This window comes from Numida meleagris, chromosome 5, assembly GCF_002078875.1.
Source record: "Numida meleagris isolate 19003 breed g44 Domestic line chromosome 5, NumMel1.0, whole genome shotgun sequence".
Lineage (NCBI taxonomy): Eukaryota > Metazoa > Chordata > Aves > Galliformes > Numididae > Numida > Numida meleagris.
Window position 1 is genome coordinate 42794002 of NC_034413.1, and position 24525 is coordinate 42818526.

General features: G+C 38.1%; 1 long non-coding RNA gene across 1 annotated transcript in view; it reads left to right on the plus strand.

Moving 5' to 3' along the window:
* LOC110400094 overlaps nucleotides 1-24525 on the plus strand; it is a 168788-nt gene that overhangs the window by 37524 nt on the left and 106739 nt on the right. The window lies entirely within an intron of this gene.

Genomic DNA, 24525 nt, shown 5'->3' on the forward strand with positions numbered 1-24525 from the left:
TCTAGTTTCACAGAACAGATGACAAGAGAAGTAGAGAGAAGTTCCCATTATAACTTCTGTATTGCTTAATGTTCCACATAAATTGTCGTGTCATAGTTCTGTGCTGATGTACTTAAACGGATTACATTTTTCTGAAGTTGAGATTTCTTCAAAAATATATCAAAGAAATGAAAAACTTTGGGGAGGAAATCATTATTTCTTGTAAACGAGTATTAAAATGTTGCCATTTACGTTACTGTTTCTTGACTGGCTTTGCTTATTGCAGACTATTGCATGTCCCACTTTATGTCTCTAAAGTTATATCCCAAAATTTGTGCCTACGCAGATTGATACATTTCCATCATCACTTATGTCACAACGACAACTGGAAAAGCAGTCAATCACTATAAGGAGACCGTGTTCTCTTACTGATCATTGTGCAAGCATTCAGATCTCTATGTTGACTTCATGGTCATCTTGAGCTTAGGTATGGTTTTAGGAATGGCTTAGCCTAGGTGGATCAGTATCAAGTTTAATATAAACTGAGAACTGCTGCTTTCTGTCTGGAAAACAAACACCCTCAGAGAGCATCGAAAATTTTTTCTTAAGAAAAATGACTTTCTTGCACAAACAGTTTTTTAGATCCTTGTAATTTGGGATGTATCATGGCTGGTTGTGCTTTGTAGCATCTGATGGACTGAACTCTGACTAGACACCATGGACATGTCTCAGCAAACCAGGCATTTTGGTGTGCCTGGCAAGAGACAACCAGGTGCCACAGTGGATATATGACCTGAAAAATAAAGTTTCCTGTTTGCAAATGTGGGTATAATTTGTAAGCATGAAGATGATGAGTGTGAGAAATATTGTATGTATTTCTCCGTCTAACAAAGTATATGCAGGGGAATGATTTCAATGTCCAAGATCGAGGAGGGAGAGGCAAATGGAAAATAATATTGTAGAGTATTGATTGTTTTTCATTAAGCTTTTGGAAATGCATTTATTTCACTATCAGTGCATGGTAGTGAGCACTGTTTGCTTGTAACCTGTGAGCAAACTGGTCAGAGCAGAAAGGGCAGGCAAATGGCTGTAAGCAGGGCTGCACAGCACCTTGTAGGGCTCCAGAGTAGGAAGAGTAATGATTGTATTTCTTTACTTTATCAACCCTAGTTCACTATCCTGCTATGCATAAGAACAGATAATTCAGCCTACAGGTATGCAGTTTTTTAAATTCTGCATAGAGCCTAGAGGCAGCTCCCCAGCTGATCTTTAACTGTATTACAGTTCAGTACCTGTTGTCAGCTGAGCACCCAACTTGGTGTGGTGTTTCTGTATTTTTATTTTAACAGTGCAGGAGATCAAAAGGGGACAATGTGTCAGGAAAAGAAAATGCAGCCAGAGCACTTAAGGAAACCTGTGAGTTTTCATGGGACTCCATCGTAACTCTGTAAGCAGGCTGCCCTCTCCATTCCCAAAAACCTGAGGTCTTATAAGGTCCTCTAGCCTGAGTTTAGACATTAGCTGGATCTCTTGTCGGAAAGAAAAGGTCATGTTCAAACATTTCTTCACAAGCATTGCTACCACAAGAAGAATGCATTTCTAAAACCACAGTAGGTGTTTCTTAATGTTCACCTCAGGCCCAGGCCAAAGCATAGACATCAAGGAAGTTCTATGAGCATGGAAGCTCTCGTGTACATCTAACACATCTGGACACAGTGTAATTATTTTATTTCAAGAGATACGCACCAGTTTACATCAGCATACATAGATTCAGAGAATCTATTTCTTCCTAAATTCTTTCGTTCTAACAGTAAATATCCATAAGATATTTTTTGATTATTTCAGGGGCAGTAATACTAATTGGGCACTTGAAATACTCATTATTGCATTTTGCCTGAATGGTTTAGTTGCCCTCTAACAGTTTGTTTTCAAACTGAAACATCAGATTTGTTCTCACAACCAGGACGTGAAGACAAACTATCAAGTCACCCTGCTGCATATAGTTGTGAAAACATAAATTAACCCTAGGCACAGTTATTTTACTGCATTTCATGACCCTTTTTTTAAACATTAATGAATGTTTAAAGTCTTTTCCCCGTGTGGCTAACACTCTGTTAGTTCAATGCTAGATAAGACTCCACAGTTTTGCTTTATCACTTGGAAAAACATTGAGACAAAAAAACAGCCTATTCTCAGGAGATGACAGCCTTCTACACTTATGCCAGGAAGATTAAGATTAGCCTGTTTGTGATGGCTAAATATTGATTTTGGGGAGCCTTTTCCAGAGGAAAGGTACATGATGAAATACTTGCTCAAGAACACCATAAATATACAAGAAATTATATTTTGAATAGGTGAAAAGATGATGATTTCAGGAGTTCAGATGTATTGAGCAGTTGTTATTGTATGATTAAGCCACTTACAGGCTACTGTTGCATGCACTTACTTGTCTGCTTCGAAGGCAAAAAGGTTTGACAATTTTTTATTATGATATGGAAGAACTGAAAGTGCATACAAGGAAGATTTGTATTTATTTGTATGTTTCCATCAAAATAATATCTGTCATTCTTTGGAATTTAAAGATTACCTTGTAAGCAATGGAGGAAAGAATTACTTTTCTGTTTAGCCTAGGGACACTAGTCCTAAATTCAAGGCACTCCTGTTTTAAAGACAACGCTTTGTTACTTTTGTGCACAGGGTCTTGACTGTTTGGTCCCATGTATCTTTCAGTGGTAAATTAAATGAATTTTCCTGTGCTAATTTCTCAAGGCTGTTGTACAAGGACATTAGATACAGACACTGCAGAATCCCTTAGACAAATTTTAAGCGATGTGTGCCAAAAGGCTTGTCTTGCTTCTCTGGAGAATAAAAGAAGAGATTAGCTACTCTTTCACAGACATTTCAATACCTTAATCATAGTGGAACAAACAAATGCATGGGATACCCAGGTAATGGCACATCTGCCAGCCAAGCTGTGCCTGCATTGTGGGTGCCATGCTGGAGCTCCGATACCAGAGAGACCACAGACATGCGCAGCATGGAGGTTGAGACCTTCTCTTTGGAGCAGGGCATGGGGACAGGGTATTCTCTACAACAATATGATTGAGAAAAGCTATGCTACAGGTAAAGCCATTTCAGAAAGCAGTGTTGGGCAGATCCATTTTGGTAAGTTGATGTACCTTAATGGTATGCATGTGCTCTATCTGCTTCTAGAGAGCTGTATGAAAAGTAGCTCCAGATACTCACAGATCATTCTGTTAATATTCGGATTACTTTTTGTTATTCTGTGATATAAATCTTTCAGTACCCTGTGAACTTCACTGCAGAGCTTGTTGGGTTAATTGTAGAGTTAGTTAAATTACATTGTCAAGACTAAGAGCAGTGGAGGTAGCAAATGTGCTTTCTTATGACATGACTTCAGGAGCAGGACTCCAAATGAGTTATCGCACCTTCCCCTTTGTAGCAAACAATATGTTCTCCAGGGATGCTGGATGCAAGATAAGCTTTATCTGTATACTGTAGATGTGAATCCAGGTGGGAAATAAAAACTATAGAATAAGCTGGAAATTGATTCTGTTCTTGTTATCAAATTGTTGGTTTTCTGTTTTCCTTTTACATTTTGCTTTGTTCCCCCTTAACACTTTCATTTTCATCTTTGTTTACCTTTTTTTCCCAACCTCCTCTCTTCAGACTCCATGGGAATCTCTGGATTCGTAGTGAAGTCAGAAGAGTCCCTAAATTTGTAATGTTAATTACTTGGGACAGAAATTCCATGACAGCCTTTGCCTGAGTTCATGCTATTATCAGAAGGAAAATTTGTGTTCATGTAGCTGCATTTTGCATTGATACAGATAGCAATAGTTTAACTCTGTAAGGATACACCTTAATACAGGAATCAATAACATCGTGGAAACAGCAGGTGAATCCTCAAACCTTCTGCATTTTCTCTTGCTACTGCTATCTATTAGTAGCAGAGCCCACTGCAGTTTTTTAATTACATTTTAATAAATTTGTATTTTTTACTACCTTTAATTTTTGTTGTGTGTATCAAAAGATACTTCGTGATAAAAAGGAACTTTTAAACAACACTAAATGGGGCACTCCTGTCTCTGCATGTGTCAATAGAATCATCATATTTGGAAAGGAACATGTGTAGGCCGTTAGTCCAACTCACCCATAGACAGGCAATCTACAACCAGGGCCTTGTACTGATTGTACAGAGGTACCTGGGGGAGGGGAGTGGGCAAGGAGGGGTTTTGTTTGTAGTCCCGAGTGTGGACTTGCCTCCATCCACTCCTCTCCTTGTTGCCTTCTGCCTGGCAGTGTGAGGACGGAAGCTGCCCTGGATCTTGTGCTTTCACTTGTGACTGATCCCATCTCAGCAAGGGCAGAGCATGGTTCCTTTACTCCTTCTCTTTTTTAGATCCAACTATAACTTCATTAAGATTTGTCTTTTTATCTCTGTATCAGTTTGTCTTGTGCTGCTCATCCAGGGAATAAGCTAGAACAACACCAGTAAAAGCTGTTACAGTGATGTGAATAAGCCTTTAATTAACCTGGAGGAGTTAACCACAGGATAAGAGTTAATCTTTGAACTTGTTTGCCATGCCCAAGTAACATTAAAATCTTTGTATGCCATGGATGTGGCAATGGGCAAAAGAAATCTCTGATTTATGATTTGGTTGTCAGACCTCATACAATATGACAGTACCTATGGCTCATTTTTATAATTCATAGCTACTGTAATAGTGGGCACAAAACCTAAAGCACAAGGCTGTCAGCCAATTAGCTGTGAATTAATAGAACTTTACAGAAGGGTCAGAGGCAAAGATAAGAATGCTAAAATATTTTATATACGAATACGAGATATTTATACATGCATAACTTCATACGATCCACACTGTTGTAATGTGCATTATAGCCTCTGCCTTCTGATTAACACTGAACAATGATTAACCAGAAATATAACTTGATTTCTCCTTCCTGTTTTCTGTTAACTGGTGAAGCTCATCAGTCCTAAACCCAGGAACAGCACTATATTACAGTTGTTGCTTCTGGAGCACTTATTGTCTGTTAAATGATGTGAATCATAAATTTTCTGCTGTGAAATTCAATGTGTTAAATTTGTGAACAAGTATTATACCACTGTGGGATTCCTTAATATCTTGCATCTTTTCATGACTATAGATATGAGTATTAACTAAAAATAAACAGGTAGGGTCACCTGAAGTGCCCTTTCACAGGCTTTCACAGGCATCTTTCACCATTAGATCTCAGTGAAGATGGCACACTTACCAGCATTTAATGCCCTAGTTTACATTCAAAGTGATGCAAGCTGTTATATTTGACACAGGGATTTCATGAGGTGACTAAAGTAAATAGCACCCACATTCCTCCGGCTCAAAAAGGGAATCAGAATTCAGACCTTTTTGACTATTTATTGTAACCAAAAAAATGGAATTATGCAATAGCTTTATAACTCATTAGTGTTAGTAAGAAGTTAGTGTTATACCATGTGGAAGCAGATAACAAAATGCAGTGAATTCAGGAGTCATCTGCCTCTTGAAAAGTTTGAACTAAGCCTGACTCGCGGGTGTCCACACTGACGGTTGAGCCTGCTGCTGTTTGAAGGCATTCCCCCATGAACTGGTGGCAGGATTAAGCAAATCTTCAACAACAGCAGGCATGGAGAAAAGAGATCCCCTCCCTGCCCACCAACCACAGCAATGAGAACGCAGGGCTGACTGTACATTTCAAATTTCTGTTATCCATGTAACTCTTGCTGGTGTTGCTTAAACAGCTTTCTTTTTGTTGCTAAAACAAATGAGAAAATAAAATCATCTTGTACATCTCTAAAATCTAATTTTTGCAAATGTCATTAGCTGTAGATTTCCCCTGTTACTTCTTTCAATTGTAGCCACAGGGAAGAAGAAATTTTTTCATCCTCTGGGTCTTATCACCAGGGATGTTCAGAGAGTAGGATCCATTCTCTCTCAAGAAATGTCATGGTCAGGAATTATGTTTGCATGCAACAGACAATAAGGAAAACAAAAACAGTGATAGGTCATTACTACAGATCCTCGTTTTCTTTCTCAGCATGCTCCACAGGAAATGATGGAGATAATGAAACATGTTTTAAAATAATAATTCACCATGATGACAAGAAAACCCTCAAGCTTCATTTAACATCTGACTTTATTGGCCCACTAACTTCACCATTTACTAGTATACAGTGAAAATTTTGGAGGATAGCCAAAGTAGGAAAGTCACAGTTGTATTCCTAAAATAACTGAAACACAAGCTGAGTGATGTGATATTCCCCAGCCAGTGAAATGAAACTGAAGAAAGCTGGTTATTAGAGGACCACTGCTGTTAAGCCTTAAAGTCTTCCACGAAGCCTAACTGGAGATACCCAAGATGACTTTGGGAAAAACAGTAGCACTTTCAAGAATGACATTTTTTGAGAGAAATCATCAGTACAACCACACTGTGCTACCTCTGGTTAATTCATTGCTGTGCCTGGGCTCCTTACTATGTTTCTATTCCCAGTGTGCTTTGGTGACAGGTACACAAAAGAGATGCCTGACACCTGATGCCACTCTGCCCCTTCTCCATGCTTTGGAAGAGCCTCACAGTGGGGAAATGGTCATGGAGTTTTTCATTCTGGTGTGGAGGCAAAGAAGTAGCCTCATGGCCAGCCTATGCCATTTCAGGAAGCCAGCCCAATGTGCATAAAGACACACATTCAAGTTTTTCACAAGAGATCAAGTACACATAAGATGAAGAAGCCTGTAAAGTGCTGGCTACAATTAAGGAATAATACAGTTGATAGTTTAGTGCATACATTTGCTTTTTACTGCTTTTTATCTGCAGAGGGGTTATCTTTGCAGAGTTTTTTATGAGAGAAGAGGACATTACTCATTTTCAGAATTTAAAAACAACAAATGGCAGCACCTGATGCTTTTACTCATGTGTTTCTCATCTGTCAGTGCTCCATCTTGGATCTTGCAGAAACAATTTCTATTACTAATGTCTCAGTAACTGCTTAGTGTTGATGGTGTCCTTTCATTCTCACTGATCACCCCCTGGCAGCTGGAACAACTGCAGATCCCTCTGGATTTCAGGGCAGAGGAGGATGCTCCAATGCTTTGTGCTACACAGTGGTGGGTTTCAGTGTGCTGGAGAGACGGAGGGAAGGAAGAAGGGGTCATCGGCCTGAGCAGTGCTGTAGTAAATGTGTTTTGGTATGTTTCTTAGAGATAACTGGTGCTTGGTGTGTGACCTATTGATTGTGCAGCAGCAGCAGGAACTTCATGCACATTGTCAGGAAAAACTGGGTGAAGTCAGCCTGAGGGAGAGGGTTGTATAGGGAAGAAATTGGTATTTTACAAGAGTTTATCTGTGAAAATACTGATGGAATGTTTCAATATATTTATCTATCCTAATACCTGGAGAAACAAACATTTTATTGACTGAGTTGGTGGATTTGAGAGTAAGATTTCATATTTTGCTTTCCATCCCTGAAAGTCCTAGTAAACAGGGATTATGTACCGGAGGGAGGTGGGATTCCATCCCATGAAAGCTGCTGTAAGTAGGAATTATGTGAGTGAATTATGCAGGATATAATATGGAGGGAATAGAACAAAGTAGTAATAGTCACTTTGGAAGGCTTTAATTATCTTTAGGCAGCAAAAACTGTTGTTGTTAGAGTTTATGGCTCAAGCTGAGCAAAATCCCTTTTACATCAATTGTGCAAAGTGGTAGGAGTAAGAAAATCAGAGCACAGAATGGCCTCTAAAAAAGGCATTTTCTTTGCATGTTGTTGCCAGTGAATGTAAAAATAACTAACAATAGGACTACATAAAATAAAATATCTTGAATTTCTTTCCATAAAAATGAATTGAATAGGTTCACGTGTACATTCCCAAATCACGTATTTAAACATTATTGCTTTATCATCAGTATTACATTCTCTGTATTCCATTGAAAGGAAAACATACATATAGAGCTGAAATGAAGGTAAAACTCCAAATCATCCTCTTCCATGTTAGTGACCGATGCATATTTGTATCCATAAGGTGATAGATTAAGCTTCACTAAATGTTAACAATTTTTTTCCAGTGAAGATTAAACCAGTTCCAGAACTTATTAAACTTTTTTATGTACTTCTTTAGGCCATAAATTATTTCTTCACATGAAGATGTGACTACAAAATTCATACAGACATTCTAATGCTCTTGAGACAAATGCAACAGCAGTAATGCCATAAAATATACTCATTACTTATGTTTGGTTTGGTTATTGCTAGGAGATAGAAGTGTAGTGTTTACTAACTTTCCTGCAAGTGCAAATACAACTGTAGATGAAGATCTAATTTCCTTTTTTTATTATTATTCTTAGCAATGAAAAGAAATGTACTTAGAAAATGTTCTTGGACTGGTACGTTGATAATAGAATGTTCCTCTATTGACACAGTTGTTTGAGTTGGAAATGCTGAACATTTTGCCTCTAGATGCAGGAAAAAATCTCTTTATGCTCATAATTCCTTTGCCAAACTTCTTAGGTTGTATGTTTTGGACTATATGCTCTCAAAACTCACCTGGAGAGAAAAAGATATAGCTCAGGTGTCTACAGTTTGCAAGAATGCAGCACTTTGTGTCCTTCTGCAGTGTGGGAGGAGGAAGAATGGTTCTGGTTCATGCGAATAACCCCCATGTTGGCTCTAAATGTCAGTACAGAAAGCAAGGTGTTGGTGGATAAAGAAAAAGGAATAAATTGGGATTTGTTTTTCTGTCATTTTATCCTTTGAAAGTAAGTGTGGGAAAAGGAAAAACTTAATGGAATTCAAAACTTAAACTGTGATTTCACAGATCTGAAAAGATTTGAGGGGAAAGGTCTCTAAGAAGGGAATTATTTTTTTTTCCTTTTCCTGTTCATTTTGTCTCAGATTTTTGCACTCTTTAGCTTCTCATCTCAGCTTTTGTACTCTTTTTTATGTTGCCTTGATTAGAGCTGACTAAAGATAACTGAGATGAAGTAAAACTTGGACAGAAGAAACCTAAATGCTTGTTTCTGTATCAACATCAAATCCACAAAAAATTCTCATCTTTAATGAATATATTTTAAAATTTGACAGTTTTCCTTTTTATGAATCACTATAATATTTTGCTAGGATTTCTTTCAAAATGTTTTTAATTAGATGCCTACTTTTAAAGATAGCTTTATGTCTTTTTAAAGATCTGTGAAAATATTTTGACAGATACCTGTAAACTACAGAATGTTTGGTTTTAAGTTGGATCTCCACCTTACTCTGAACAGCTTAATGCTATTTTCAACACTGTTTCAGGTTCTAAGTTCACAGAGAGGTATATATTTGCAATTCCATGCTGAGATTCTAAAATTTCTATTTTTTTTTTTAAATCTCTAATTCTAAAAACAGGCAACACTCTTCTGACTTCCTTATTCCCAGGTAGGCAGTGTATGAATCAGTCCCTTTTTCTCATCCTAAATTGGAGCAGAGAGTAGCTTCATATAGGCTGTTCACGTGTGCAAGAGCTGAGGTGAGATAGCTGAGGATCTAGGAGAAGAGCCTATGAAAAATATATATGGTGGCTCTGGCTATAGTCCTTGTAATCCTTTTCAGAATTCCATCAAGTACTGATTTCATCATACTCTGCCTTGTAATAGTATCATTTAGCACTTCACCCTTTTCACAGGCAACTGCTACTCTAAGGCACTGCTATACCTGTAGATCTCTCCAAAGGTAATGCCTCCTGTTCATTTCCATGAAAACTACAACAGATACAAAGAGCACAATAACACTATTGGATAGAGTAAGTTCTCACCTACAGTTTTTCATTACAGTTACCACCATTAACTATGCATTTTTGCCGGCAATAAGCAAGAACTTACATGCTGTGCTCATAAAAGTCTGCATGATTGTCCAGAGTGTGGTTTGTCTTTCACGTCACCGTTACCACTGCTAAAATGCACCACCCACCCCTTGCTTTGCTCACATCCACTGTTTGCTTTCCATAAATATTCAGCTAGCATCAGTGAATGTCAATGGTTTCCATTTTTTCCACATGGAGGAATTCAGTGTCACACCTTTGCTTCATGTCAGACACCTTTATCAAACTGCCCCTCTGCTGCCATCTGTCACACGGCAACAAAATGTAGTGGAATGTTGGTGGAAAGGTTCAACCTCTACTGCCATACCACTAACGTCGCCCTCTGATACCATGGGCCAACATAATGAAATAGGAGGCTTTACTTTCAGAGCAGCCCTTGTACATGTAACTGAGATTTATTACATGAGTCCAGCAGTTTTTGTCTTCAGAAATGGTGTTGTAATCTAAATGTTTCTTCCTGAATACTCTAGTAAAGTAAACAATGTTGCTTTTCTTTTCATGGCTTGAAGTAAACTGATAAGTCAATATTGGGGGGGGGAAGAGAGAGAGAGAGCTATGTTAAGAGCTTGCATAGGAGCAAAAACAAGGTACGGAAATATTTAAACAGAACAAAAATGGCAGCACTTATTGCTTAATACAGAGCATTCTGGGGGAATTAGCCTGATTTTTATCAGATTGGCCAATCTTGCAAACAGTCCCCACAGCAGTGTTAACCTGTGATTGTCACAGATAGTCTATCCAAGGGAAGCATTTTGTTGCATAGCTCTGTGCACAATGCAGTGGCAGGTTTTAATTTAGTGCATGAAATCCCTTCCCCTGACCTTCAGCCCACTATCCTCTGAGAGTCCCAGGAAACCACTGAACTCCAGAGATGGGCAAGCGTGTCCGAATCGAGCCCAACCCAGAAAGCGCCAACACTTGCTCACAACAAGTGTCCATTCTGGACACTGAGGTCATTCATTGGCATCACTGTCTGGCAGTCCTGGCCTCATCACCAGCAAGGATGCAGCCTCCTCATTTTGGTGGTCCCTCTGGTTTCAGAGCAAAAGCAAGTCCAACACAGACATTTCCCTGATGACTCTGCAGACACTTTGAATAAACCGGGGAGTAAATTTCCTTTCACCTGGATTTTTCTTCTATTAAATACCTAGGAGTGTACTTATCTCACCAAACCTCTGATCCTTTAAAATTAAATTACCCTCCCCTGGTGAACCAGATCAAAAAAAGGACCTTGTAAAGCAGAATAATCTTAGCTTGTCCTGGTTTTCCTGATTAAGCACTATTAAGATTAATGCCCTCCCCCATGTGAATTATTTCCTTGAGGTCCTCCTTGTTCTGCTGCCCTTGAGTTATCTTTAAAAGCTGCAAGGTGATTTGTTAACATTTTTCAGAACTTGGAAAGAATTGTTTCAAATATAAATACAGCCCTGTAACTGAACTCATCAAAACTTTTCCCTCATAAGCTTATGTAAAAATGGAAATGGGAGACTAACTGCCAAAAGAAAAAATAATAAAACAAAAACAAGGGAAAAAAAAAACCTTTAGGGAAAAAAATATATATACAGTTTAGGAGTTTTCAGAAGCACTATGCTATCTTTCATGCAACCCTATGTAGAGAGAGCTAGAGTGCAGGCATTTCACAAAATCTCACTTAAATACGGGAACATTTTCACCTTCACGGTACTATAGCCAGTGATAGCTAATTGCTATTAAGATTAACTTAAACCTTCTGGATAGTAAGCTCTGCCTTCACCTCCAGCCCTCCAGTTTTGTCAGCAAGGACACTGAGTCAGCCTGAGATAAGAGGCAGCTAGTGCTCACAACCAGCCCCCTAACCAGCACTGTAGTTGCACATGCCAGGATAAATTTAGGAGTCCTGTTTTACCATCTAATCAAATGCTGTGGCTTAATCTGCCCCAAACAGCTGCCTAGCTTGGGATCCAAGCTGCGTGCCAGCCTGCCTCTTAGTAGAAACCTTGCACAGAAGGCTCTCTCCTGTACTTACACTGATTGTACTGAGCTATCTACTGTAGTATTAAGACCCACGTGGAAATGTATATGCAAAGCACTGTTCGTGCTCCTGCCGTCATTTGGCACAAGCCCTTTCCCGGAGCAGCAGCAACTCTTGAGACACCTCTGCTCAGGTTCTCAGAACAGAATGCTATGCTTACACAAGTCAGCTGTTTCACTCAAAGTTTTTAAAGATCCAGTCAACCCCCAAATAAATCATTAAGAATGGATTTGATCAGCTGAGAACCAGTGACCTGTTTGGAGACCTCATCGTTATCACCCAGAAGTAGTGTGTCTGTGAATTGAAATGAAATTTCAGCAGTTGAGGACCTCAGTTACTATTATTATTATTATTATTATTTGCTTTGAATTTAATCAGACTTGCATTAGTCTTTGGTTTTTTTAAGTTATTAATATAGGACAGAACTTTTGACTTGGAATAGCTCTGTGATTACTGTACATCATTCCCATTATTAGGAAAAGTCCAGAATTGAACTATTGCTTCTATTTTCCATTCTGCTACAGGACAGTTAAACTGAAGAAGTATAATTTCAAGCATATTCTGTGTCTGAGAAAACGCCCTCCATTCAAATTGCAGAAAAATCCAGAAAATCTTAAAGCTGTCTTAATGGATAAGTTGTGGAAAGTCCTATTGCCAACTTCCAGGAAAAAAATAGAGGAGATGACTCAGAAATTTTTATATAAGAATTTCCTGAAAGTTAGTAGTAACATTGGATGACATCCCATGAGTAGGAGGACCTGTGGAGTTAGCTGTATGGTTTTATGAACAATACTTATTAAAAGGTTTATCATAAAAAAAGCAGTTCGATAATTTTCACTGTAAGCAGAACATATGGAATAAGTATTAGATTTTTTTATTATTACAGATTTTAGAGTGATATTTATTTAGATAAGGATAAAATTAATACATGATACAATCCAGTGAGTACTTGAAGGCAAGCTTCTGCCTTTTTATACAGGGTGATGCATTATATCAGGTTACATTTTTAGTAACCAGTTAAAGTAGTACACTTGTGAGAACCTATGACATCTCGAATAGCACAAAATTATGTCAAAAACTGTTGAGAGCTGTCTTGGATTTGTGGGATCATATATGATTCTGAAAGTTTAGCAGAAACCTGATAGGTTAAATTCAGTTTAGTTTTATTTGATGTAGTGCTTAGGGTACTTCTCTGATGCATCTTTGTGGGCCTAGCTACACAAAGGGAGAAAGAAGCTGAAGACAAGAGAGTAGTAAATCTGCAGCTGTTCCTCATAAGTCTCCATTCTGTTTCAGTATGTATCAAAATTTTCTTCCTAAGATTGCGAATAAAAGAAAATATTAAATTACTAATGTATATCAGATCTTAGAAGAGCAGGTTTTTCAACACTGAGAACAAGAAAAATAGGTGAAACTTTAATTACAACATCTATATAATAAAGGTCCTGATGATAGGCTTCTGATATTAATTCAGTTGGAATATTTTCAGTAAAATCACTACAAAAAATGAAATTGAAAGAAGTCTCAGTTTCCAAAAGACATTAAAAAAATAATAATAATCCTGAGTTCAAATAATCATTAGTCCTAATCTTTTGACCTCTGTGTCATAAACTACAGCAACATTCTATTTTCCTCCCTATATGTAAAGCATAAAACACAGGATGTTGCTTAATGCTTCTGAAATAAAATGCTTGCTAGTGAGGTCTGAATGAAAAACTTCATTGTCATCTGATATAACTGAGAAAAATCTCTCTGCTAAATTAAGATTTATCTTGGCCTTTTCTCTGATTGGCAAATTTTCTTCTAAGAATATTGTTAACAGATCGAGAGTGCAAAATATGGAGCTCATCTTTGCAAGTTCATCCCAAAATTATTATCACTAGCAACTAAATATTATTGCCAGTTCAACAAGGAAATAGTAAGGATCTGCAAATGCATCAGACTGGTATGACATCCTTTTCATTGGATACTTTATTTTCTTTCACCTGTTTTAGCAAGGATGGATGAACAGAAAGGCAAATCACAGCACTCGTGCGGTAGTTTCCTATTTTGTGTTTATCAAAATTGTAATGTCTACAAAACTAGCATGCAATATCTGAACCCTCTCTTGACCTTAAATCATACAGCAGATGCATGCTGCCAACCAAATACATCCCACAAAGGAATTGGTATTGACAACTTCAGCAGGTGGGATCTATGACAGGATATTACATGTTGAATCTATGCGTGGAGATTACCTAGAGAAGCATAGAATCATAGAATCATAGAATTAGCTAGGTTGGAAAAGACCTACAAGATCACCTAGTCCAACCATCCACCTACCACCAACAACCCCACTAAACTATGTCTCCCAACGCTATATCTAAACGTTTCTTGAACACCTCCAGGGACGGTGACTCAACCACCTCCCCAGGCAGCCCATTCCAGCGCCTGACCACTCTTTCAGAAAAGTAGTGTTTCCTAATGTCCAGCCTGAATCTCCCCTGGTGCAACTTGAAGCCATTCCCCCTCATCCTGTCACTAGTTACAAGAGAGAAGAGGCTGACCCCCAGCTCACTACAACCTCCCTTCAGGTAGTTATAGAGAGCTATGAGGTCTCCCCTGAGCCTCCTCTTCTCCAGACTGAACAATCCCAGCTCCCTCAGCTGCTCCTCATAAGGCCTGTGCTCCAGACCCCTCACCAGCTTCGTCGCCCTCCTCTGAACACGCTCCTGGGCCTCAATGTCTTTCTTGCAGTGAGGGGCCCAAAACTGGACACAGTACTCGAGGTGGGGCCTCACTGGGGCTGAGTACAGAGGGAGAATGACTTCCCTACTCCTACTGGCAACACAATTTCTGATACAAGCCAGGATGCCATTGGCCTTCTTGGCCACCTGGGCGCACTGCTGGCTCATGCTCAGCCAAGCGTCAACTAATACCCCTAGGTCCGTTTCCTCCATACAACTTTCCAGCCACTCTGCCCCAAGCCTGTAGCGTTGCCTGGGGTTGTTGCGGCCAAAGTGCAGGACCCGGCCCTTGGTCTTGTTGAACCTCATCCCGTTGGCTTCAGCCCAGAGATCCAGCCTGTCCAGATCTCTCTGTAGGGCCACTCTACCCCCAGGCAGGTTGACACTTCCTGCCAGCTTGGGGTCGTCTGCAAACTTACTGAGGATGCTCTCCATGCCCTCATCCAGGTCATCAATAAAGATATTGAAGAAGAGAGGCCCCAGCACCGACCCCTGGGGAACACCACTCGTGACCAGTCGCCAGCTGGATTTAACTCCATTCACCACCACTCTCTGGGCACGGCCCTCCAGCCAGCTCCTTACCCAGCAAAGGATGTACCTGTCCAAGCCACAGGCTGCCAGCTTCTCCAGGAGAATACTGTGGGAGACAGTGTCAAAGGCTTTGCTGAAGTCTAGGTAGACCACACCAACAGCCTTTCCCTCATCCACCAAGCGGGTGAATTGAACATAGGAGATCAGGTTGGTCAAGCAGGACCTGCCCTTCACAAAGCCATTCTGGCTGGGCCTGATCCCCCGGTTGTCCTGCAAATGCTGTGTGATCTCCCTCAGGACAATCTGCTCCATAACCTTCCCCGGCACCGAGGTCAGGCTGACAGGCCTGTAGTTCCCCGGATCCTCCTTACGACCCTTCTTGTAGATGGGAGTCACATTGGCAAGTCTCCAGTCTTCTGGGACCTCTCCAGTTGACCAGGAACGCCGATAGATGATGGAAAGCGGCTTGGCTATCTCTTCTGCCAGCTCCCTCAGTACTCTTGGTGGATCTCATCCGGCCTCATGGACTTGTGGCAGTCCAGGTGTAGTAGTAGGTCTCTGACCATTTCCTCCTGAATCATGGGGGCTTTGTTTCGCTCTCCATCCGAGACTTCCAGGTCAGAGAGTGGAGTGCTCTGAGGACAACTGGTCTGGCTTTTAAAGACAGACGTAAAAAAGGCATTGAGAACCTCAGCCTTTTCATTGTCCTCAGTGGCCACATTCCCAGCCGTGTCCAGTAAAGAATGGAGATTAATAATGTGCAAAACACAAAAAAGGAGGCATGGAGCAAAGCTTACATGGCTCCAAGCAGTTTACAAACCGATGTTAGGAAAACGCAAAGTTATAATGGTAAATGTTAAAATAATAAATTGAACTTTTAAAAGATAATTAGATTTTCCTCTGTGTTTTGAGCTATAACTATTGGACATTCTGAGAAAATGGTGGAAGAGAGTAATTTCTAGAAAATAACTATTTCTTCCTTTTTTGTCAGAAGCTGTTGTTGACCACTGAGCTGATTTGCTATGTTCCCCAAACAGTGGGGCTTTTGTGTTGTTCAGTTCCAAAGACAGCATATAGCTTGGCAACATGCTGTTGAATAGGAGCTGCTAAAGGTCTTCCAAGGAACAAATATTTCCCTTTTTATTCCCATTAGGCTGAGATGTTTTCAAAACAGAGGTGGCATTTGCAGTGTGTCTAAATATTGTGTAGAATATTCTGGGTATTAAGCTAATAAATATATGTAATGTACATAGTAACGTGGCATGGTATGAATATTTAAGGATCTTTCCTTACACTGCTTTTCAGAAAAAGCTCTAACCCAGTCACTTGTGGCTTAAACCCAGCTGTAATCATTTGGAAAGATTTTTAAGGAAAAGTTTGCCAAATAAACTGTGAGTCTAAATCAAAGTTACATTAAGGTGCTCTGTTTTAAGGCAAGTCTTAATTCTGCAAGCTCTAATTACTTGAACAAACCAGACCCTGTGCCTTTAAAAGAGCTTGAGGACATCCTGCTGAAGAAAATGACTGCTAAACTGAACAAATAGGAAAGTTTAAACTTCTCGTGAAGTGCAGCAAGTGGCCTCAGGGGCAGGACAAATCCCTGGCTAGCAGCATAGAGCCTAGTGCACCAGAAGAGTGTCTCTCAAGCCAGGGGACTCAGGGTGGGCCCCATGCTCACCAAATGCCACAGTCTTTTTGCTAAAATGTCAATCCCTCTTACAAACACAGAAGCACAAATGATTTCCAAGTATTTTTTTTCTTTTTTTTCTATTATTCTTACATACAGTAGTCATATTAACAGACATTTGGCTGTATGACATACTGTAGAAACTTCTGCCAGAAACATCTCTGTAGGAGAAAAAAAAAATTAAAATGATAGCAGAAGTGAACAGAAGACTAGGCTGGACTAAATGTAACACTGTATGCATGACTTAGGAGCACTCACAATCTTTTAACGTACAAACACATGCATACCCTTCAGAAGAATTAAAAATCTTGATAATTTTATTTAAATAACTTTATTCAAATCAAGTTGATAGCTGCTGGTAGTTAATACTGTGATTTCATCACTGTTTCAGTCAGCATTTACAATAGTTTTCTCCAACAATCTTCTTATTGTCAAGACAAACAGAAATCACCGGGGAGAGAAAGCTCTGCCTTCCAGAACTGAGTTTTGGTGCCAAGTGAGAAGCCCTCTCTCCCTGGAATTTGTGTCACTCCAGGTACCACTCCCTGTGCGTGTCTTCCATCCCATCACATGCACTGTGCAGAAAGCAAAAACCAGCTCTGCCATTATCCTGTGCCTACATTCCTCTTCTGTTTTTTTTCCCAAACATTATCAATCAGATGGTTCTTTTAACTAGCTGGATACAAGTTGACTTGGAGTGTCTTGTTGTTTCCTTTTCAGTGCAAAATGTTTGACCAGAAATATCAAGCATATTTTTGCTTCCATTCAGTTTTATCTTCCTCACTCATCATCAAACATCATCTTACACTAAGAATCTTATCTTAGAAAAATTTATCTTACTTATTTGAGGGAAAAAGTTATTTCTTCATTATTAGATGTAATATAGATAAAATAACAAATTGTCTTGTTCTGAAAAGCAGTAATCTGTATGGTGATGGGAAGGATATTTCAGGAATATATTCTTTCTTTCCAAATAATTAAGTTTTGTAGAAATGAGAGGAAAATGGTCTCTATTTACATAGAGAAGAGATCCTGAAATGATCTTAACTGCAAAATTGTCAGCTTAGAGTTATTGTAATTAGTACTTCCCACATTGTATTCATGCCATCTTGTCATGGTCATTTTACAAATGTTGCTTTTTTGGAAATCCTAATAAGCAGTGTTGCCTTAGAATTTCAAAGTAGGAGTTTAGTAGTTGTCTCAGGATCAGCTGAGCAACAGGATCAGCTCTTTAATCATGGAAAGGTCAGCGAGGTCCAGAAATAACACTTAACAATTCATTAATGTTTAAAAAGCAGACACAGCTGTAAATGATTGCTCTTCTCTTAGGACTGAATCAATGAGTCTGCTATACACAAATCAGCTCCTGTTTGTTTCCACTACATGGCATATGTGAAAGTGAACATTAGGCTGAAGCCAAATGCTGCTTTCCACTTGCTTTCCTCACTCTCTCCGAAAGGCCCTCCCCATGCAGCAGCATCCTTACTGCATCCAATCTACATTTCCAGTCAGTGCTACTGTGGCGAATCAGCAAGGGACCTTCACATCAGAGCCCCAGACATTTTTAAAAAGCACCATGCTTCAGATGTTTGGACTCATGGAGAATCTTTCCGTCTATTGTCATGTATACTCTTTTTGGAAGAAAAAATGTTGGAAATCAGAGCAACAAAGAAATATTTTTGTTATGAGTGAAAACACCCCAAATTGTTCTGCCTCACTAAACAAAAACCACACCAGAGAGAGCATGGTGAAATGGAAAGTGAGCAAAAGAAAAGACTCAGATCTCAATTGTGCTTCTGCATATTTAAGGTATGTGTACGAGGAGCTCATTATTCAAAGAGACACGGGAATATTTAACTTGCTGTCAAATAAACATATTCAGGACACCTGAATATTTTTTTCCTGTTAAAAAGACAGCTAGCGACACAAGAGTGTAATGCGTGGGAATTTAATCCATTGGGAATGTTTTTGGAAGTGTCAGAATTGCCTTAAATGTGAAAGACCTAATTCCTTAACTTCAGTTGCTATTTCCTTCTTCCTACAAAGAGTCTTACTCAAGTAAGCTGTCCTTCTAGCTAATTCATGACATATTAACTTAGATGTTTTTTGAAGTTTGTTTCGAGTGAACTTTTACAGACATTGACTCATTCCTTTGAAGGCAGTATTAAATGTCACTTATGAAATAACAGCATCTATGATAAATTAGGAGAAAGGAATCCCAAACATGAGCAAAGCAATTTTGATTGTTTTGTTTAAGTGGCAATTAGAAGAAATTGATTTGAGATACTAACTCAGTTGTTATTAGCCTGCCCGCTGTAAAGTATATTATTCTGCTTTTAATTTTGCCGTATTTATTAATGACACAGTCATGGTTAGACTTGGTCAATAATTATGGTTGATTATCATCACTAAAAGTAATTATACATTGCTGATTCATCGAATATATAAATCAAGTCCATAAGTCCATTTCTTCTCTACACAAAAGCAGAACTGTGATACTCTAAATGGTTATCTCAATTTGCAAAATAAAATTTGTATTAGAAGCATCTGAAATTACATAAATTTAAATGACAACTTTGTCCTACTTTATTCTCCGCATCTATCCCCAGATATTCAAACCGCAGACCTTCAGTGAAATCCAGGTCACTGCTGAGTTACTTTTCTCACAGTTATTTGGTTAATAGTACTGTTCTTCGTCTCATGCTGTGTTGTGGTTTTTTTGTTTGTTATTTGTTTTTGTTTTATTTACTTGAAACACAATTGCAAAGGGAAAAACAAGCAACAAGTTAAACTCACAAGCCAAACTTTTACCAGGGGCTGAATTTTCACACTTGGAGTATCAAACCATCATTTTCAAGTTAACACAAGGTACGTTCATAACACTGATTGCAATCTACACACAACGGATATGTGTAGGAATACATTCTAACACTTCCCAGGTTATTTTCAGCATATTAATAAATGATATGATGTATTATATTCACATAAACTTTTTCTTTAATCCCAGCATTTCAGCAAACGCTTAGGTCAGGCTTCACTTTAAATTTGTTTGTATTAGGTAGGTACATTATTGCATTATTACTTCCCTTTCCTGAATATAATTATTTTCCATAAATGAATCTTGTCTTGAAAGACAAAATGAATTGAGTAATATTGCTTGGGGAGAGAGCCTACTTAGGTTTTCTGTGTGTCCATTACTAAAGATATGATGTTCATTTAAAAAGAAAAAAAACCTTCATACCCTGAGGAAGCTGCAGAATCAGATTAAGACATAATGGATCATTATCAGCACTATATAAACAGCATTTGTATTGATAAATCCACCTTACAACTCTTTAAAAGAGCTAATAATTTTAGTGCCAAATAAAGAAGAGATTGCAGTTTCCAGTGAGGAAATGGCTGTAATTGCTATTCTGGTAGTGGATAAGAGATGATTATTAGACATCATCCATTATTATGATCTGATGCTGTAGCTGCTGACCACAGAGGCCTTTATTCTGTAGATGAACACTAAACTGCAAAGTATGTGCTCTGACACTCACTTCACATGCTAAAATGAGAATAAAAAGGAGGATTCCTGTTCAGTGTGCATTTCAATAAGAACCGATGTTGTTCCGAGCATTCTTCTCCTTAATCCTGACATGCATAAACTAGGCAGCTATGCCTCTTCAAGATTCTCCTCTTTACAACATGGTCGTATCTAATCACATAAAAAATCAAACTAATCACATGGAAACACTAATACTCAGCATCTTTTCTTACTAACGTATGTGACTTGTGAAGACATTCATGGGAAGACATCAAACTCTGGTCCTAAACAGTCCTTCTTTCTTTCTATAGGGGAGAGATGCCTTTTACATGTTTAGAGCCTTGTGTTCTCACCAAATACAAAATGTTATCAGTACCTCTTTCTGTGGACAGAACTGTATCAGAATTATTGTTTCTCTGTGTTTGAGATCTTTTTAAAATCTTATGCTATATTGATAAGTCATTAACATTTAATCTCCATTTTATCAGTAATTAAGGAAAGATAATCATAATGTCAGAAAAGTTTTGATTTAAATTTCAAATGATAGCTCACATTATTTAAATTTCATCAATCTTACCTCATGACACTGTTTCTAGAATACAATCCATGAGCGTCTATCCACCACAACTGTTAAATTTTTAGCTTACATTTTAAGTATTGCCCCATTCTTTCAGTCTAATAGAAAATGGTGAGAATGAAGAAAGCTTAAAGGCTGCAATGTGTGAGGCATTGAATCAGCCATTTGCAACTGAATTCTTGCCAGTAAATGGTGATATTAGTGCAATTATTGGCAATTTACAGTTATCAAGATAAAAGCATTCTTAAGTGGATGTAGCCAGTTCAGAGGTGATCTCTTCTTAATGCAGCAAAGAGCTACTCATTTAATCTTTATCATTCCATGTATTCTTGTTTACTTGAGAACACTATAAGTGCCCCATAACTTTGATTTCAATTATTTTAAAATTATTTTTACATGCTTCCATACAAATTCCATTACAGTTTAGCATTAATGAGGACACATAATAAGCAGTTACCTGTAAAATACTTTCATCTGAAATGTTCTTCCGTATAGTGCATCTTGGTGGTAATTTTTTTTCCTGTGTGTCAGCTTACAGCATGAATATACTACATCTATAAATGCAGAATTGGAATGCCTAAGATTTTAGGATATTATTCTGTAGTACAGTGAGCTGATCTGTAAGCTAAAAGCAATTATCTAGATGATGTTGATCTGAATCACTATAAATAAATTGTACTTACACAACTACTGATAACAAAATAGCCAACATGGAAATGATTATATTTTCTGTTTCACTAAAAGATATAGAAGACTGCTGTCTTTTTTACCCAACCTTTCTTCACCATACTTACTTTGCAGTTGAAGAATTAGACATTTTGAGAGAATAAGTAAAATATTCTGGAGTCTAAATTAGAAAATAACATTTTAAAAAGAGATATTGTGTCTTTGAATAAAGGATTCTTTTTTATTGTGTCTATTTAAGTTAGATTGCAAAATGCAAACATTGTGTTGTTATTATTCACAGAAATACTTGTAAAAATTGTGTTTTCAGAAATGACACCACAACAGAAGACATTATAATATACCAGTCACTAACAGTATTAAGACAACAATACAGCTAAGTATTCAGCAATAGAATTCAGATACGGATGTGCTAGGTACCTTTACTTAGCAGGGAATTTTTCATTATACTTTAATTTCATGCCTACTCTGAAAACTTCATTGCTGTGGGATTTTCTTTTCTCTCTTCTTCCTTCGACTAGAAGAATGTTGCACAGATGAGACCATTCTCTGGTGTATTTTCATGGCATCTCTACAATTTGTTTATTAGATTTTTTACTATTTCAACTATTTTCAGCTGCTTTAAACAGTTCATTGACTTCCTTGCTATTTTATTCTCTGAAAGGACTGCTTTTGAATAGTTACACACCATCGTAACTCTTAAATGATTGCTCAGTAAGAGCTCTATGTGTTCTCTAGTAATCTCAAGTAGAAATTGTGGTCAGTTTTGTTGTTCTGCTCTGGACTCACACATTTTATTTATTTATTTCTGAAGTGTTAGTCCCAGAACTGAGGGTAGTTTTTTTTGTTTGTTTGTTTGTTTGTTTTTTTAATGTATATTTCCACCATGCTTTGTTAAGATTCATTAGTAAATCCACTTCAAGTTATTTCAGTTGCATAAAAATTTGTCTAAGCCAAAGCAGAAATTCCTACTGTCTTTATGTTTATATCAGTGTACTGAGGCACATAAAAAAGGATTACCAGAATGTTTATGATTTAACATGCATTTATTGTCTTTTAGAATTTAGGTGGTTTCAGATGTATAAAATTCAGACTTACAGCTAATACAGAAGCAGAAGGAAGGTTTTAAGGTGTAGACTTATGAAGAGAAATGATCTGTACGTTATTTCTTCCAGATAAAGCCTCGCATCAAAAATTGGCAGCATTCTTATTCTGGCTATCACAAAAGCAAGTTGGTTTCTGATTTGGTTGTTATGCTGACTTAAACATGACAAGTGCTTCACTTGAAAACTGTCAGCCGCACGTAGCAGCTTTAAGCTGAGAATGGAAGGGGGAATGCAAGCAAGCAAGACACTACTTTTTTTTTTTATGCTATGCCTTGCTAAAATTAAGTGACAGATAGTAATAAATCTGGAAGAAAACAAGTTGATGATATTTGTAAGTAGTCAGGCACAGCTCTCCTTTGATCCAGATAATGACTCATTCACACATTCGCAAACTCGTGCTTTCTTTGATATGTAGTTAATAATCAACAGACTACCATTGTCTGTAGCAAATTGCCCATAATCAGTGCTGTCCAGAGCTGAGGGAAGGTGCTTCAGCATGCCACAGCTCCAGAAATGTGTAGGTTAGCAGAATGCTGCTAGCAGTTCTGGTGAATCTGTCAGCCTCCTTTTCCTAGTAGCTCTCATAACAGCGTCTTCCACAGCGTCTTCTTTATGTTACTGTGTAGCCATCAGTGAGATTGTTAAATTTAGTCTGCTGATACAGTTTATCATTTGCCTAACAAGTCTTGCTCATTTGCTTCTAGTACATGACGCTTATTAAGGATACTTAAATGTTAATTTTGGTTTTGTTAGCACAGAAATTCCCACTGAATTGCGTTAATCCAAAGCCTGCTTGGAATACCATTTTATAAAGATTTCCATAATGAAAAACTCAAAGCCCCGAGGAAATAAACGCTTTAGAATGTGCACCTTGTTTTACTTGCTAAATTCTCCTGCGTAGCAGAAGAGGAAGGTTTTCCTGCAAGGTGACTTTCATTGTTTCTGTCTTGCACTGCATCTGCCCAAGTCTTTTCATTAATGTGACCCAAGGGGTTTCCAGTTGCAAATGTCCCACTGTTCCTACTTGGACTTGACCTCAATCTGACTTTGGCGTTATTATTTCTAGGAGGGAATCAGAGCTCAACGTGGTGATTTACTTAACTGTATACAGATTTTACTGTGTGTTGTTTAAACACACATTGCACTGTTTACAATGCTTCACTAATATATTTTAAAAAGTAATCGGGTAGTTCTAACTATGCAAAATTGCTTATATGAGTGTGACAATGCAGTACATTGCTGCTAAGCAGGTTTTAATCAACTCAACATTGGGCTCATTTGGTTACTAATCTCAGATATCTACACTGCATTTTTATATTATAGGAAGGAAATTTCCATAAATATTCAAGATGTACTAAGTAAAAGTAATTATTTAGGGCTTAGCTGGGAGAGTAAGCAATGGAATGAAAAGCCATATGAGCTGAAATGGAGATTTTTAAAAAGTAATTCTTCAAGTATAAGTTAGATTTACAAGAAAACTGTGGATCATCGACATTCATATGAAAGCAATACAGTAAACTTGTTTATTTGAAGTATATTCATGCTCCAGGAGTCACCTTGTGCAAAAAGATGAGCTTTAATTACAATAAAACATCTGTTCCTCTTACAAAATAGAAGGCAGCTTCTAACAAATCATGCTTTTTCTCTTTCATTCTTTTGATACGCTTATGGTTTTACAAAGAAGTGTTTTCAGAAAAAAAGTTTTTGGAAGTTTCTCCTTGCTGATGTGGATTGGCAGAGGGGTGCTGGGGACCAGTCCTCACCATGGTGCCAGAGGAACCTGG